This window comes from Apium graveolens, chromosome 7 (genome assembly GCF_009905375.1).
Source record: "Apium graveolens cultivar Ventura chromosome 7, ASM990537v1, whole genome shotgun sequence".
Classification (NCBI taxonomy): Eukaryota; Viridiplantae; Streptophyta; class Magnoliopsida; order Apiales; family Apiaceae; genus Apium; species Apium graveolens.
Genome location: NC_133653.1, coordinates 48402784 through 48418423, shown reverse-complemented (window position 1 = coordinate 48418423; position 15640 = coordinate 48402784).

The following is a 15640-nucleotide window of genomic DNA, read 5'->3' as shown; positions in this document are numbered from 1 at the left end:
TTGCCATGTTGACTTGAAGATTCTCCGTCAGTAGCAGTGGTATCTTCATTGTTGCCAAAGTTTCCATCACTATTACCTTGAGTATCATCAGGATTAACAGGTTCTTCACCAGCAACAACCTCAGGTTCTTGACCATGTTCTGATTCTGAATCTGACGTATCATCAAACTTCAGTTTCTCAGAAGGATCTTTAGTTTAGATACTAGGGAGTTTAGTGTCATCAAATGTAACATTGACACTTTTAGTTACTTTGTGTTGATCAATGATATACACTCTATATGATCTTCTTCCATATCCAACAAAAATACCCTCATATGCCTTTGCCTCGAACTTACCACGACGATCATCTCCATCCTTGAGCACGAAGCATCTGGCACCAAATACATGAAAGTATTTGATAGAAGGTTTCTGTTCATTCAAAATCTCATAAGGAGTTTTCATGAAGTCTTTGTTGATTAGAGTTCGATTCTGAGTATAACATGCAGTATTGACAGCTTCAGCCCAAAAGTACATTGGAAGACCTGATTCACTTAACATCGTTCTTGCAGCTTCAATCAATGTACGATTCTTCCTTTCTACCACTCCATTTTGCTGAGGGGTTCTAGGAGCTGAAAATTGTCTGGTAATCCCTTTGTCTGTACAGAATCCATTGAGAAGTGCATTCTTGAATTTTGTCCCATTATCTGACCTTATTGCTCTAACAGGGACGTTAGAATCTAACTCAATCATCTTGATATGATCAATCACAACTTGTGGTGTTTCATCCTTAGAGTGAAGAAATAAAACCCACGTATACTTGGAATAGTCATCAACTATCACAAGACAGTAACACTTCTTTGACATAGAAAGGATATTAACTGGACCAAATAAATCCATGTGCAATAATTGCAGAACACCAGTTATGGAAGATGTGTCAGTGCCTTTGTGACTTGCTTTCTTTGACTTTCCTTTCTGGCAAGCCTCACATAGTCCTTCTGGAGAGAATTCCAGCTGAGGCAGACCTCTTACTAATTCTCTTTTGACAAGAGAATTCATTGTTTTGAAATTGAGATGGGAAAGTCTCTTGTGCCATAGCCAGCTCTCATCTGACGATGCCTTTGCATAGAAACAATTGACTTCAAGATTGCTTCCAGAGTTCATGTCAGCTACGAACAGATTTCCTTTCCGGATTCCCATTAAGGAGGGTTTTTCACTTTTCTTGTGCAGAATCTGACACTTCAGCTTGTCGAATAAAACATTGTAGCCGTTGTCACAGAACTGACTAATGCTAAGCAGATTGTGTTCAAGTCCTTGCACAACATATACATTTTCAATGATAATATTTCCAGCTAGCAAACAGCCATATCCCTCCGTTAAACCTTTGCTGTTATCTCCAAAGGTAACCACTGGGCCAGCTTTCTCAACCACATTTGATAGCAGGGCTCTATCTCCGGTCATATGTCTTGACGATCCGCTGTCAAGAATCCACACTACCGGTTGTACCTGTTTAATGCCCTGCAATACAAATGGATTAGAACTTCTTCGGAACCCAAGCTTGGCTGGGTCCGGCATACTTGTAAAATTGGCCTTTATCAGGCAAAACAACATTCTTAATTTCAATATTCTCAACGTTCTCAATGACTGAACATTTGACCTTGTGAACAGCCTTGACAAATTTCTGGTTAGGCTTAGGCACAAATGTCTCCTTTCTAGCTTTAGGAGGACTGGCAGTCTTAGACCTATCATGCTTTCTATTATTCACATGCTGACGAGGAGTAGTCTTATCATTAGAAATATGCTTACCATTAAAATAAGCAAACAACAGATTAAAAGCATAAGACATACAATCAGGAACACCACATGCTTTATGAGAAGGATTAACAATAGGCAACTTATGCATGGTAAACATGGCATTTGTGTTATCCAACCCATGTGTGTCTGAGTTAGTCTCAGTTGCTTTCACAACCTTGACTGGAACTTTTGACACACTTGACTTGGAGACATCTTTCCCATTAGCATTATCTTCAGCACGGATTTCTTCTTGAATAATAAAAGAGGTCTCATCAAATGGTTCAGCAATTGATTCTTTATAGAGGGGTTCATCAACACCCTTAAGCACATGTGGTACTTCCCTGCCTTTAGCACATACATGAGGAGGGGAGTTTATGCCTAATTTTCCAATAGCAGCATTGTAATCATAACCTATTCCATGTGTTTGATTAACAGCTTGCTTATTGTAAAACTCTTTGGACTTCGAACAAGAATTAAAGTAAGCTTTAACCTTAGCCTCAAGACCGGTGATCTTGTCTTTGAGAATAGTTTCGAGTTGTCTATAACAGTCAACTCTATTCTCTAGAAAAGATACTTGTTCTTTTAGTTTATCTTGATTAATGTGCACAAGTCTTAATTCATTGACCTCTTTCTCAAGGTCTTTGATTTGTTGATTTAACAATTCATTATCACGACGAGCACAATCTAAGGAACCTCCTAGATAATAAACTAATTCAGCATCAGTAAATTTTACCTCTTTTCTTGACGATGAGGTGCTTGCATTACTAGCCATGAGAGCAAGATTCCCAACTTCTTCATCTTCACTGTCAGTATCATCCCAGCTTCTTCCCTTTGCCAGGTACGCCCTTTCAGATTTACTCTTTTGATTAAAATCGTAAGAGTTCTTCCTAGCTTGTTTTGGCTTCCTGCATTCTGTGACAAAGTGTCCCAACTCATTACAGTTGAAGCATCGAATGGTGCTTCGATCAACCATCCCTATTTTATACCCACCACTGCTGGTGTTAGAGGATGAAGATCCACCTTTCTGGAATCTGTTGTAGTTGGACTTGTACTTGAACTTGGGATTCCTTTTGAATCTGACATTTGAGAATCTCTTGACAATCAGGGCCATTGACTCATCCTCCAATTGCTCCAGTTCTTCCAAGGAATAATAATCATCTCCTGATTGATTTGTAGTAGGAGAATCAAATTCTGCTACTATCACATTATCTTCAACCTTGGAAGACTGTACCATTCTTTCTGACTGTTGAGATTGTTGTTGATATTGTGGTTGTTGTTGTTGTTCATCAGCTACTAGAGCAGTAGACGTGCTGACCACTCTTCCTTTCACGTAAACTTCCTTCTGCTAAATCTGCTCCAACTCATAAGTCTTTAACACACCATAGAGCCTTTCCAAAGAAATCTCACTCAGATCTCTTGCTTCTCTTATGGCAGTGATTCTATGTTCGAGATGAGTTGGCAGTGTTAAAAGGAACTTTTTGTTGACCTCCCTGATGGAATAGTATTTACCATTAATGTTCAGGTTGTTGATCAATGCATTGAACCTCTCAAACACTTCAGTGATTCCTTCTCCTGGATTGGATTTAAAGTATTCATACTCAGAGGTTAGGATTTCTAGTTTGTTCTCCCTAACTTCCTCTGTGCCTTCATTAATAATCTCAATAGTTTCCCAGATATGTTTGGAATCTTTACAATTCATCACATGTCTATTCATCAGGGGATTAAGGGAATCTACTAAGATTAATTGAAGGCTAGCATCCAGGGAAGCTTCTTCTATTTCAGCAGGAGAGAAGTCCTCAGGATCCTTCACATAAGTTCTCGCTTTGGTGATCACCACATCATTTTCTATTACCTCTGGTTCCATAACCATAGGAATTTTTGGACCCTTCTTCAACACTTGCAAATATTTGGGATTAGCGACCTGTAAAAACAGTAGCATCTTCTTCTTCCACATAACATAATTTTCTTTATCGAAAAGTGGAATTTTAACGGTTCCAACTTTTTGTGTAGTCATTATGAATTTTTTGAGTGAATAAAAAATTCAAGAAGTGAAAGAAACACAAAAGTCTAGGATCTAGATTTGTACGTTAATCAGAAGGCTCTGATACCAATTGTTAGGTCCCAATTTGTTTGTAGAAGGGGGGTTGAATGCAAACAATACCGTTTAATCGAATAAAATGCGGAATAAAATTGTGAAACAAAATTCAAGTTAAATAAAACTTTTATTAAACTTGAAAGGTGTTACAACTACGGTATCGGTTACAAGGGATTAATCTCAAATCAATTATTACAAATTTAGAATAAATTCGACATGAACTTTTTCTATTTTTGTAATTAAAAGATCAAATGCTAAATGCGATTTGAGATTAAGTTCTAGGGATTTTAATCCGCTAGATTGATACACAAGAACAAGATAAGTATTTCTAGTTGATTGGATTTAACTTTACAATCTAGAAATTGATCTTGAAGTTGCAGATGAGATGAAATATTTTATCTGCTCCTTTTGCTTTTGTTCTTTTTGTATGTTCTATTTGATTGCTATTCTTTGAACTGGTCTTCTGCTTCTTTTAAACAACACAGCCGAGTAGATTGAATTGGAATGACAATCCTTTAAGCTTGTGAGACTTTCGGTAGGACAATATTTACAACTAGCAAGACAATTAAAAATGAACTAGCAAGACTTTCGGTATGACTATAGATTGTCATACCGATTGTCATATTAGTTCAAATAAATTGTCTTGCTGAATTAATAACAGATTTTAATCTAAACAGAAATTCTAATAAGACAATTAAATGTATTGGCATGACTTTCGGTATGACTATCAATTGTCATACCGATTGTCATACTAGTTCAAATGAATTGTCTTGCTGAATTTAAGCAGATTTTAAACCAATTAAAATCTTGTAAATCCTTAGTATTAATTCTAAATTAATTAATCAATTTAATTCAATTAATCAATAAATTAATCTTTGCAGATATAATTTATTTTCTTAATTAAATTATATGACTTAATTAATTAATAGAGAATTAATACTAACCCTTAGCAGCATCCATTCTTCTGAAAATCTTCTGAAAGTCACTGAGACTTATGAATCAATTCCGCCACTTCAATGCTGACACTCGATGTACTGTCTGGTTCATGAGTGACTAACTTTTGTGACGTTTCTTCATGTCTTGACTTTTATATTCTGATTGAATCCTTGTAATAAATGATACCTTGACGAGATCTCTGTCACTTGATTAAATCCACGATCTTGATTTATATCACTGAGGCATGATCAAATTCTTGAACTTCTTCCAGTGAATCTTCAAGTCTGCAGATGAACAATGTTTCTTTATTCTTTGACAGATGTTACATTGTGAGATCTCTCTGATGATTGATCCACTATTTACTTATTACATTCTTATTTGAGTTGAGTTAAATACTCGAATAAACGAGTAGGCTATGACATATGCCTTTCATTTTCAAATATGCTGTAATAGTAATGAAGCAGCATGGAGTTAAACTTGATAGGTTTTATTTTATAATCCTGTCTTATTACCATGTAAACTTGGTGATATATAAACCAAGTGTAGCTAGTTGAACAAATAACTAAGCAAACACATTTAGGAGAGAAATAGAAAAAGCTGTACTTGTCAAGAATTTCTCTGTAGTTTGTTTGTTCAACTTGTAAAGCAGCTGTGAGCCAATTTGAGCTTCACAGAGTTCTCAAATCGATGTATATATATATATATATTTGGTCGATACATTCAAATCCACCAGAAAGTTTTAAAGACTTATGTTTTTATTACTTTGTGTTTGATTTATTTAATCCTTTCATTCCGCACTTTGCAAATCAAAACACATATATATATGTCGAGTTAAGAACTGTTTTTTAAAATCTTGAAAAAGAAGCCAGAATTACATTCAACCCCCCTTCTGTAATTCTTGTTGTATTGTTAGGGAATAGCAATCTATTTGTGTGAAAAATACTTTTTAAAACACATGCATACATTTAGGGGAAGCACACACTTAGAAAATTTTAAATTTTATGTTCTATTTGGTAAATACCAAAAAGGTGAAGATTGAAAGGACATCTTCGATTAATTATTTATTTTGGTATTTGCATAATTTATGTAACACCCCCAAATCCGGGGTCAAGATTTGGTGTCACTAAACAATCCTTACATAGAATAAAGAAATAAATAACCCCTTGAATCCGGATCTTTTACAGGTCATGGTATGAAACAAGAATGTAAGTCATATGTCATAGACCTATTTGTATATTCGAGGATTCAACTCAACTCAAATAAGAATGTAATAAGTAAATAGTGGATCGACCGTCAGAGAGATCTCGCAAAGTAATATCTGTCAAAGGATTCAGAGACAAGGTTCATCTACAGACTTGAGGAATTAATTCACTGGAAGAAGTTCAAGAAATTGATCATGCCTCAGTGATATAAGTCAAGATTGTGGATTTAATCAAGTGACAGAGATCTCGTCAGGGTATCAATAAATTACAAGGATTTAATCTGAAGAAAATCAAAGTGTCAAAGTCAAGACATGAAGAAACGTCACGGAAGTTAGTCACTCATGAACCAGACAGTACATCGAGTGTCAACGTTGAAGTGGTGGAATTGATTCATAATTTTCAGTGATTTTCAGAAGATTTGCAGAAGAATGGTTGCTGCTCAAGACTAGAATTAATTCTCTATTAATTAATTAAGTCATCTAATTTAATTAAGAAAATATATTATATCTGCGAAGAATAATTTATTTATTAATTGAATTAATTGATTAATTAATTCTGAATTAATTCTAGGAATTTTAGGAATTTTCAGAAGTTTAATTGGATTAAATTCAAGCATTAAATCAGCAAGACAATTGAAAATGAACTAGCATGACAATCAGGATTGTCATACCGATTGTCATGCTAGGCCATATTCAATTGTCACACCGAAAGTTACTCTAGGAGGATGATTGTCTTGCTAGTTCATTCTGATTGTCATGCTAGTTCATTCAGATTGTCTTGCTAGTTCATTCAATTGTCTCACCGAAAGTCTTGCCAGCTATAGGATTGTCATGCCAAGTCAATTCTATTCGTTTGTTGATTTAAATAGAAGCAGAGAAGCAGCATATCTTTTTAATACAAAAACACAAGTCAAGAACAAAAAGTGCAGCCGCCTCTGAAAAATATCATTCTTCATCTGCAGAAATTCAAGATCAATTTCTAGTTTGTTAATGTTAAATCCAAACCACTAGAATTATTTATCTTGTTCTTGTGTATCAATCTAGCGGATTAAAATCCCTAGAACTTAATCTCAAATCGCGTTTAGCATTTGATTCTAATTATTGCAAAAATAGAAAAAGTTCATGTCGAATTTATTCTAGATTTGTGATAATTGATTTGAGATTAATACCTTGTAATCGATACAGTTGTTGTAACACATTTCAAGTTTAATAATATTTTTATTTAACTTGAATTTTGTTTCACATTTTTTATTCCGCATTTTATTCGATTATTTGGTAACGTTTGTATTCAACCCCCCTTCTACAAACACATTGGGACCCAACAATTGGTATCAGAGCCTTCTGATTAACGAACAAATCAAGATCCTAGACTTTTGTGATTTTTCAACTCCTTGAATTTTTATTTATTCAAAAATTCATAATGACTTCACATAAAGTTGGAACCGTTAAAATTCCACAATTTGATAAAGAGAATTATATCATGTGGAAGAAGAAGATGCTATTATTTTTACAAGTTGCAAATCCCAAATATTCAAACTTGTTAAAGAAGGGTATAAAAACTCCGATGGTTATTGAACCGGAGGTAATAATAGATGGTGTGGTGACTACTGAAGCTAGAACCTATCCAAAAGAGCCTGAAGATTTTACTCCTGCTGAGAAGGAAGAAGCCTCCTTGGATGCCAGCCTTCAATTAATATTAATTGATTCCCTTGATCCCTTGATGAACAGACATGTGATGAACTGTAAAAATTCCAAACACATGTGGGAAACTATTGAGGTGATTAATGAAGGCACAGAGGAAGTTAGGGAGAACAAGTTGGAAATCCTAACCTCTGAATATGAACATTTCAAATCAAATCCAGGAGAAGGAATTACTGAAGTGTTTGAGAGGTACAATGCGTTGATCAACAACCTGAACATCAATGGAAAGTATTATTCAATCAGGGAGGTCAACAACAAGTTCCTTTTAACAATGCCAGCTCATCTTGAACATAGAATCACTGCCATTAGAGAAGCTAGAGATCTGAGTGAGATTTCTTTGGACAGGCTCTATGGAGTGTTAAAAACCTATGAGTTGGAGCAGATTCAACAGAAGGAAGTCTACGGGAAGGATAGAATGGTCAGCACATCTACTGCACTTGTAGCTGAAGGTCAACAACAACAGCAATCTCAACAATTGGAAAGAATGGTACAGTGTTCCAAGGCTGAGGAAAATATGTTAGTAGCAGAATATGATCCTCCTACTACAAATCAATCAAGTGATGATTTTTATTCCTTGGAAGAGCTGGAGCAATTGGAAGACGAGTCAATGGCCCAAATTGTCAAGAGATTCTCCCATGTCAGATTCAAGAGGAATCCCAAGCTTAAGTACAAGTCCAACTACAACAAATTCCAGAAAGGTGGATCTTCATCCTCTAACACCAGCAGTGGTGGATATAAAACAGGGATGGTTGATCGGAGCACCATCAGATGCTATAACTGCAATGAGTTGGGACACTTTGCCACAGAATGTAGGAAGCCAAAGCAAGTAAGAAAGAACTCTGAAAGGGCTTATCTGGCAAAGGGAAGAAGCTGGGATGATACTGACAGTGAAGATGAAGATGAAGGAAATCTTGCTCTTATGGCTATTGATGGAAAAGCTTCATCGTCAAGAATAGAGGTAAAACTTTCTGATGCTGAAATGGTTTATCATCTAAGAGGTAACTTAGATTGTGCACGTCGTGATAATGAACTGTTAAGTTTAAAGATCACAGACCTTGAGAAAGAGGTCAATGAATTAAGACTTGTGCACATTAATCAAGACAAATTAAAAGAACAGGTATCTTTTCTAGAGAATAGAGTTGACTGTTATAGAAAACTCGAAACTATTCTCAAAGACAAGATCACCGGTCTTGAGACTAAGGTTAGAGCCTACTTCAATTCTTGTTCGAAGGCTAAAGAGTTCTACAGTAAGCAAGCTGTTAATCAAACATCTGGAATAGGTTATGATTACAATGTTGCTATTGGAGAATTAGGCATAAACTCCCCTCCTCATGTATGTGCTAAAGGGAGGGAAGTACCACATGTGCTTAAGGGTGTTGATGAACCCCTCTATAAAGCATCAATTGCTGAACCATTTGATGCGACCTCTTCTGTTATTCAAGAAGAAATACGTGCTGAGGATCATGCTAATGAGAAGATTGTTTCTAAGTCAAGTGAGTCGAAAGTTCCAGTCAAAGTTGTGAAAGCAACTGAGACTAACTCAGACACACATGAGTTGGATAACAATAATGCCATGTCTACCATGCATAAACTACCTGCTATTAATCACTCTCATAAAGCATGTGGTGTTGCTAATTGTATGTCTTGTGCTTTTAATATGATGTATGCTTATTTTAATGGTAAGCATGTGTCTAATGATAAGACTACTCCTCGTCAGCATGTGAATAACAAGAAGCATGATAGGTCTAAGACTGCTAGTCCTTCTAAGGCTAGAAAGGAGACATTTGTGCCTAAGCCTAACCAGAAATTTGTTAAGGCTATTTACAAGGTCAAATGTTCAGTCATTGAAAATGTTGAGATCGTTAAAATTAAAAATGTTGTTTTGTCTGACAAAGGACAGTTCTACAAGTATGCCGGGCCCAACCAAGTTTGGGTTCCGAAGAAGGTCTAATCCATTTGAAGTACAGGGCAGTATACAGGTGTAACCGGTAGTGTGGATTCTTGACAGTGGATCATCAAGATATATGACCGGAGATAGAGCCCTGCTATCAAATGTGATTGAGAAAGCTGGCCCCCTGATTACCTTTGGAGATAACAGCAAAGGTTTATCTGAGGGATATGGCTGTTTGCAAGCTGGGAATGTTATCAGTGAAATTTTGTATATTGTGCTAGGTTATTATCAGGAAGCAGTATCCAACATATAGCACTAGTGACGAGACTTGGGAATATTACGACATATCAGGCACCTGCTGCACATTACACTTGGAATTGGACTCTAGTAAGATGTGTACATGTCACACCCCCAACTTAAATAGCAAAATAATTATAGCTATTACATCATTTTAATGAGTATTACACAACCAAAATCCAAGATCTTACAGTTTAGGGTTTGGAACAGCCCAACACTACCAACTATTACATCTGATTACAAATACCGAGTCCTCACACAACTATTATTACTTATTCTACCTGAGCTCGAACATAAGCATCAGCATCACAGGTCTTACGGGCAGTCTGCTTGAATCTAACCATGGCTGCTAGCTGTAATATCAGGGTAAAGCAAGAAGTGAGCCAAAAGCTCAACAAGTGCTAACAATACAACGCAAAGCATAAATCGAGATATACCTTTAGGAATGACAATGGAATGACATAATCTATGATAATCGAGAGATAAAACTTATGTGAGTTGGCATCATTTTGCTTGCATCAAAACAAATTTTAAAACCATTCTTAATCAAAATCATTTTATGACGCTACGGATTACAGCCGGTGATCAGCCGCGAAGTAATCCCGAACCTCGCTGGGTTCTAAAACATTATTGGGAATCCCTAGGCAACTTTTAAGCCTAATATAAGTGTGGAAAGGACTCGCGTCTCAGTCCAGATCCACCATTCAAGAAAACATTTGTCCCCCTTTGGGACTGAAAAATCCACCTTTTATTCATTTTGAAAACTGATGCCGATTTATGACAAAATCTCTTTTGACTGAAATCATTTTTTTTATCAGGGGATTATAGATCAACTTGAAACACTGGAAATATGACACTAAATCTCAGGGCCATGATCCACTAGACTTTACTATATTAGGGTAATCGAGAGATTTCCATAAACAAGAATTTTGACAAGGAAATTAAGCAAGGCTATTGGATAATATGAAAGAGTAATGCCAAACTAGGCTTAAAGCAATGGTTGTAGACAAGGTATAGGTATTAGAACATCAAGAAGATAAGCATCACTGGTTCCAATAGGATAGAGGTGCTAAAATATAAAGGAAGTGATCATCAGCTCAAGATATAACAGGGTATCAAGCTTTAGGGTAAGGATAGGGTTATCAAACAATCATGAATGAATTTAAGAAAAGATTGGCTTTTAGGTATCAAGATAAAGTTTCTATCGAGGTTATTTCAAGAGTTGAATCAAAGCATCAGGGTGCAACATCAAGATTTCTCAGGGATCAATAGCATGATAATCAAAAGGATCAATAAGGTATTATAACACATCTCTATTTTATCATGGCATTAAACTATCATGAAAGACTTTTGAACTACTTGCAATACGTACTCGAGGGTTCATGGCATCTCTATGTAACTCAAAGATAAACAAAAGATACTCTTGATTTAAATATATCAAAATGACTCAGGATAATTGCATCGATATATATATATGAACTGTTTACAGTAAATGCGAAGGTCAAGTTGAATCACTTGCCTTGAGATAGACTGGTCTGGTCTGACTAGTAGGAGCAACAACTGGAGCTTCACTCGACTTTTATGGCAAGTTTTCCCTCGTCTCGAGATCCTACATAAATAATAATAATCCTCATTATAATATATTCTTTTCATCTTAACCTATTTACAACCCGAAATTAAACATGGATGGCACTTAGGCCTATACACACTTAATTCATATCCACCATTTATATTTTCAAATGTACACACGTAGCCACATAATCACATATCGTATATTAATACCAAATAACATCATATACACCATAATGCCACACTAGGCTTGGATGATCTCGACTCACCACTTAAGTTACTTGGTCGCTAACTAAACGAAGTCTTCGAATTTGGGCTTCCTAACTCAATGTGCCTTTCCTAAATTATCCAAAACCTATTGACCCTTACTTGTGCCTTTTGTTCTACTGACCTTATACTATCTTACAACTATGGTGGTCGACCTAATACTCACTTCTAAGTGTCCTAAAACTATGTGATAAGTGAAAGTGCTCACTGGTGCAAATTTCAGAATGGTAACTAAGGTTTCTTGAGTGCATTAGACACTCTTAAACTACAAGTTTTTCTTCAAAATTTTTACACAAGACTCTCCTGACCTAAGGGCATCTCACAAGCTTGATGTGGCTCAAAGGCCTGGCTTGGGCCTTCTTGGGCCTAAGCTAAAAGTCCAAGGTACCCCTGTTTTTCTGGGCAGAAAATGCCCTGACTTGAATTAACTTGTGACACATGGTTCTAGCTCATATCCTATGAACTATGGTTGGAAAAACTTCTCTGACATACCCTCTAACTAAGGCTCAATTGGGCCTAATGAGGGCCTACCCATGACATGGCCAAATCTCCCTATTTCTAAGTTGCAACAAAACTGTCCCCTGCTGGACAGATTTTGTTATTCTACTTGTGCACCTAACCAAATGACATGCAAACCTCCAACCAACTCCTAAAACCTATTATATACTCCCCATACTAACTTCTGGTGGCTTGGGCCTCAAAGTGCACATCAATGACATGGTCAAAACTCACTCTAAACCTCAGGGTACTAAACTGATTTTTCTGCAGAAACTATAACTCTCATTTTCCAAGGTTTTGACTTGACAAACCCAATTATCAACAACTAAATACTTAAACCAAGACCTATACTTGGTATCCTACTGAACTAACTCCCTTTTTCTCAAAATAACCTTGGTGAGATCATCCTTACCTAAGGTGCAACTATGGCAAAACAAAAGAGACTACTCTTAACAAATCGCAAATCTTCATGCTTTTGAAACAACAAGATATATATTTTTATAAAAGATAACCACAAATTATTACCATGCAACAAGAAGCATAAATCAATATTATCACATTATTCCTACTGAAATTAAGGCTCACTAACAAAATCTTTTCCAAATGATCAAAATCTTACAACAAACTAAGGGAATTCCACATGCATGCATGCCTTCGGGTTTTTCAAACCAAAACAACATATTTTCTACATATATTCCATCTTAAAATTGACATGCAAGCCTAGCATAAGGTATACCTAGATGATCACTTAGCATGCAAGGAGTTTTATCAAATTTTCACCACAAAATTCAAGTCATTATCACATAAACATGCAAAAATTGAACAAAACAACAAGAATGATTTCAAGGACCATTCATTCGGCTCCCATATGGTCATGGCCGAATGAAATGGATGGAAATGGCCATTAAATCATCAAGAGTTTCCTTCTCAAGACTTGGCACTTATCCATTTATTGTAGTCCTCTCGAAAACAACCTTAAATCCATAAGAATCAAGATTGTATTTTGAGTTTCACTAAAACCTTTACATGCAACCCTTAAACTTAAACTTTCTACTCAAAACTCTTTGAAATATGAATGATCATGATATAGGAAGTAATATTTACTTGTATGAAAGGTGGAAACTTGAATGTGGAATGAAGAAAAGGGGAGGGGGTAGGTTTTCGGCTAAAAACCCGAGAGGAGAGGGGGAGGGCCGAGAGGAGAGGGAGGAGGGAGGAGAAGTGTGGAAATGGTGGAGTGAAAGTGGTGTGTTTGTCATGTTTACTTGGTTTTTATTTGCCCATAAGTGAGTGGATGAGAGAAATTACAATAGTAACCTTCCAATCTTAGTTAGGTAGATTTGCATGCAAGGACAAAATAGTAATGTGGCTAGTAAAATGAAAGTGAGTGGGGTTGGAATTGCCCTCCTTGCCCCTTGGTTGAATAGAAGAGAGTTTGCATGCAAGGGTAATCATGTAATTTGATAATTATTAAGCAACTAATTTCAAAGATTTATTTTTATATAATAAAATGCAAGTTCAAAAATTATAAAATTTATACCATAAAATAACTTGGATTTTTAGAGACTTTATAAAATCATTTTCAAAATTTTGTGAACAAAATGTCTTTTAAAAGAAAATTTTTCCAAAGCTTAGAATATTCCTTATAAATCAAAAATAAAGAAATTAAATAAATTCTTGCTTTGAAAAATCATATACTACCCAAAGCAAATTTATAATGCAGAAATTTTCACTCACACAAACGTACAAGCATTGAATATATTTTTATTTAACTTAATATTATTCACAAATAATATTACATAAAATGCCGGTCGTAACATCCTCTCCCCCTTAAGGGATTCTGTCCCCAGAATCTAAGAGAACAGATGAGGATACCGGGAACGCATATCAGACTCTAACTCCCAAGTCGACTCTTCGACCTTAGGGTTCCTCCAAAGTACTTTCACTAACTTTACTGATTTATTTCTAAGACTCTTTACTTGCCAGTCGAGTACTTTAACCGGTTGCTCCACAAATGACAGGTCTGCCTGAATTTCTACAGGTTCATATTCTATCACATGGCTAGCGTCAGGATTGTACTTCTTAAGCAACGACACATGGAACACATTATGCACATGCTGATACTGAGGTGGTAAGGCCAACTCGTAGGCCACCTTTCCTACTTGACTCAAAATCTCAAAAGGACCTACGTATCTAGGTGCTAACTTTCCTTTCTTGCCAAATCTTATCAACCCTTTCCTAGGTGACACTTTTAGCAACACAGCTTCGCCAATTTGGAATTGAACATCCTTACGCGCTGGATCCGCATACTTCCTCTGTCTATCTTGAGCAGCAAGCAACCTTTTCTGAATTAACTTGACTGAGTCATGCAACTGTTGTACCAATTCTGAGCCGAGAATTCTTCCCTTCTCCTACTTCATCCCAACTTGTTGGTGATCTACATTTTCGGCCGTACAAAGCTTCATATGGTGGCATGCCGATACTGGAATGATAGCTGTTGTTATATGAAAATTCAATTAATGGCAGGTGGTCGTCCCAACTTCCAGCAAAATCGATTGCACAACTGCGCAACATGTCTTCAATTGTTTGAATTGTTCTTTCACTCTGGCCATCAGTCTGCGGGTGATACGCCGTGCTCATATTCAACTTCGTGCCAAGACATTCCTGGAATTGCTTCCAGAATCTTGAGTTAAATCGGGGATCTCTGTCTGAAACTATTGATACAGGTACTCCATGCCTTAATACGATTTCGTGCACATACAGATGAACCAACTTGTCCAGTGACGACTTCTCATTTATTGGAAGGAAATGCGCCGACTTCGTAAGACGATCAATTATAACCCATATTGCGTCATGTCCGGATTTTGTTCGCGGTAGTCCTACTATAAAGTCCATAGCGATATTTTCCCATTTCCATTCTGGAATCTTCAGGGGCTGAATTAATCCGCTTGGTCGTTGATGTTCTGCCTTTACTTTCTGACAGGTATAGCACTTCGCAACCCATTCTGCCACGTCTCGCTTCATATTTGGCCACCAAAAGTTCTTCTTTAAGTCTTGATACATCTTGGTGCTTCCCGGGTGGATTGAAAATTTCGAATGGTGGGCTTCATGGAGGATCTCATTCTTTAATTCAGATACAGGGGGAATCCATATTCTGGATGAAAACCTTAGTATTCCTTGCTCATCCCTTTTAGTGTTAATCTCTTCTCCAGATATCTGATTTTTCTCTTTTTCCATTACTTCCTCTTGATACTTCTTTATCTTTTCCAGTAGTGTTGGCTGAAAGGTCATTGCATAACAAACTTCTTTGACTTTCCCATAAGCACAAAGTTCCAATTCAAATTTTCCGATTTCTTCGGATAACTCTTTTGATGTTATCATTATATTCAATCTTTCCTTCCGACTCAGCGCATCGG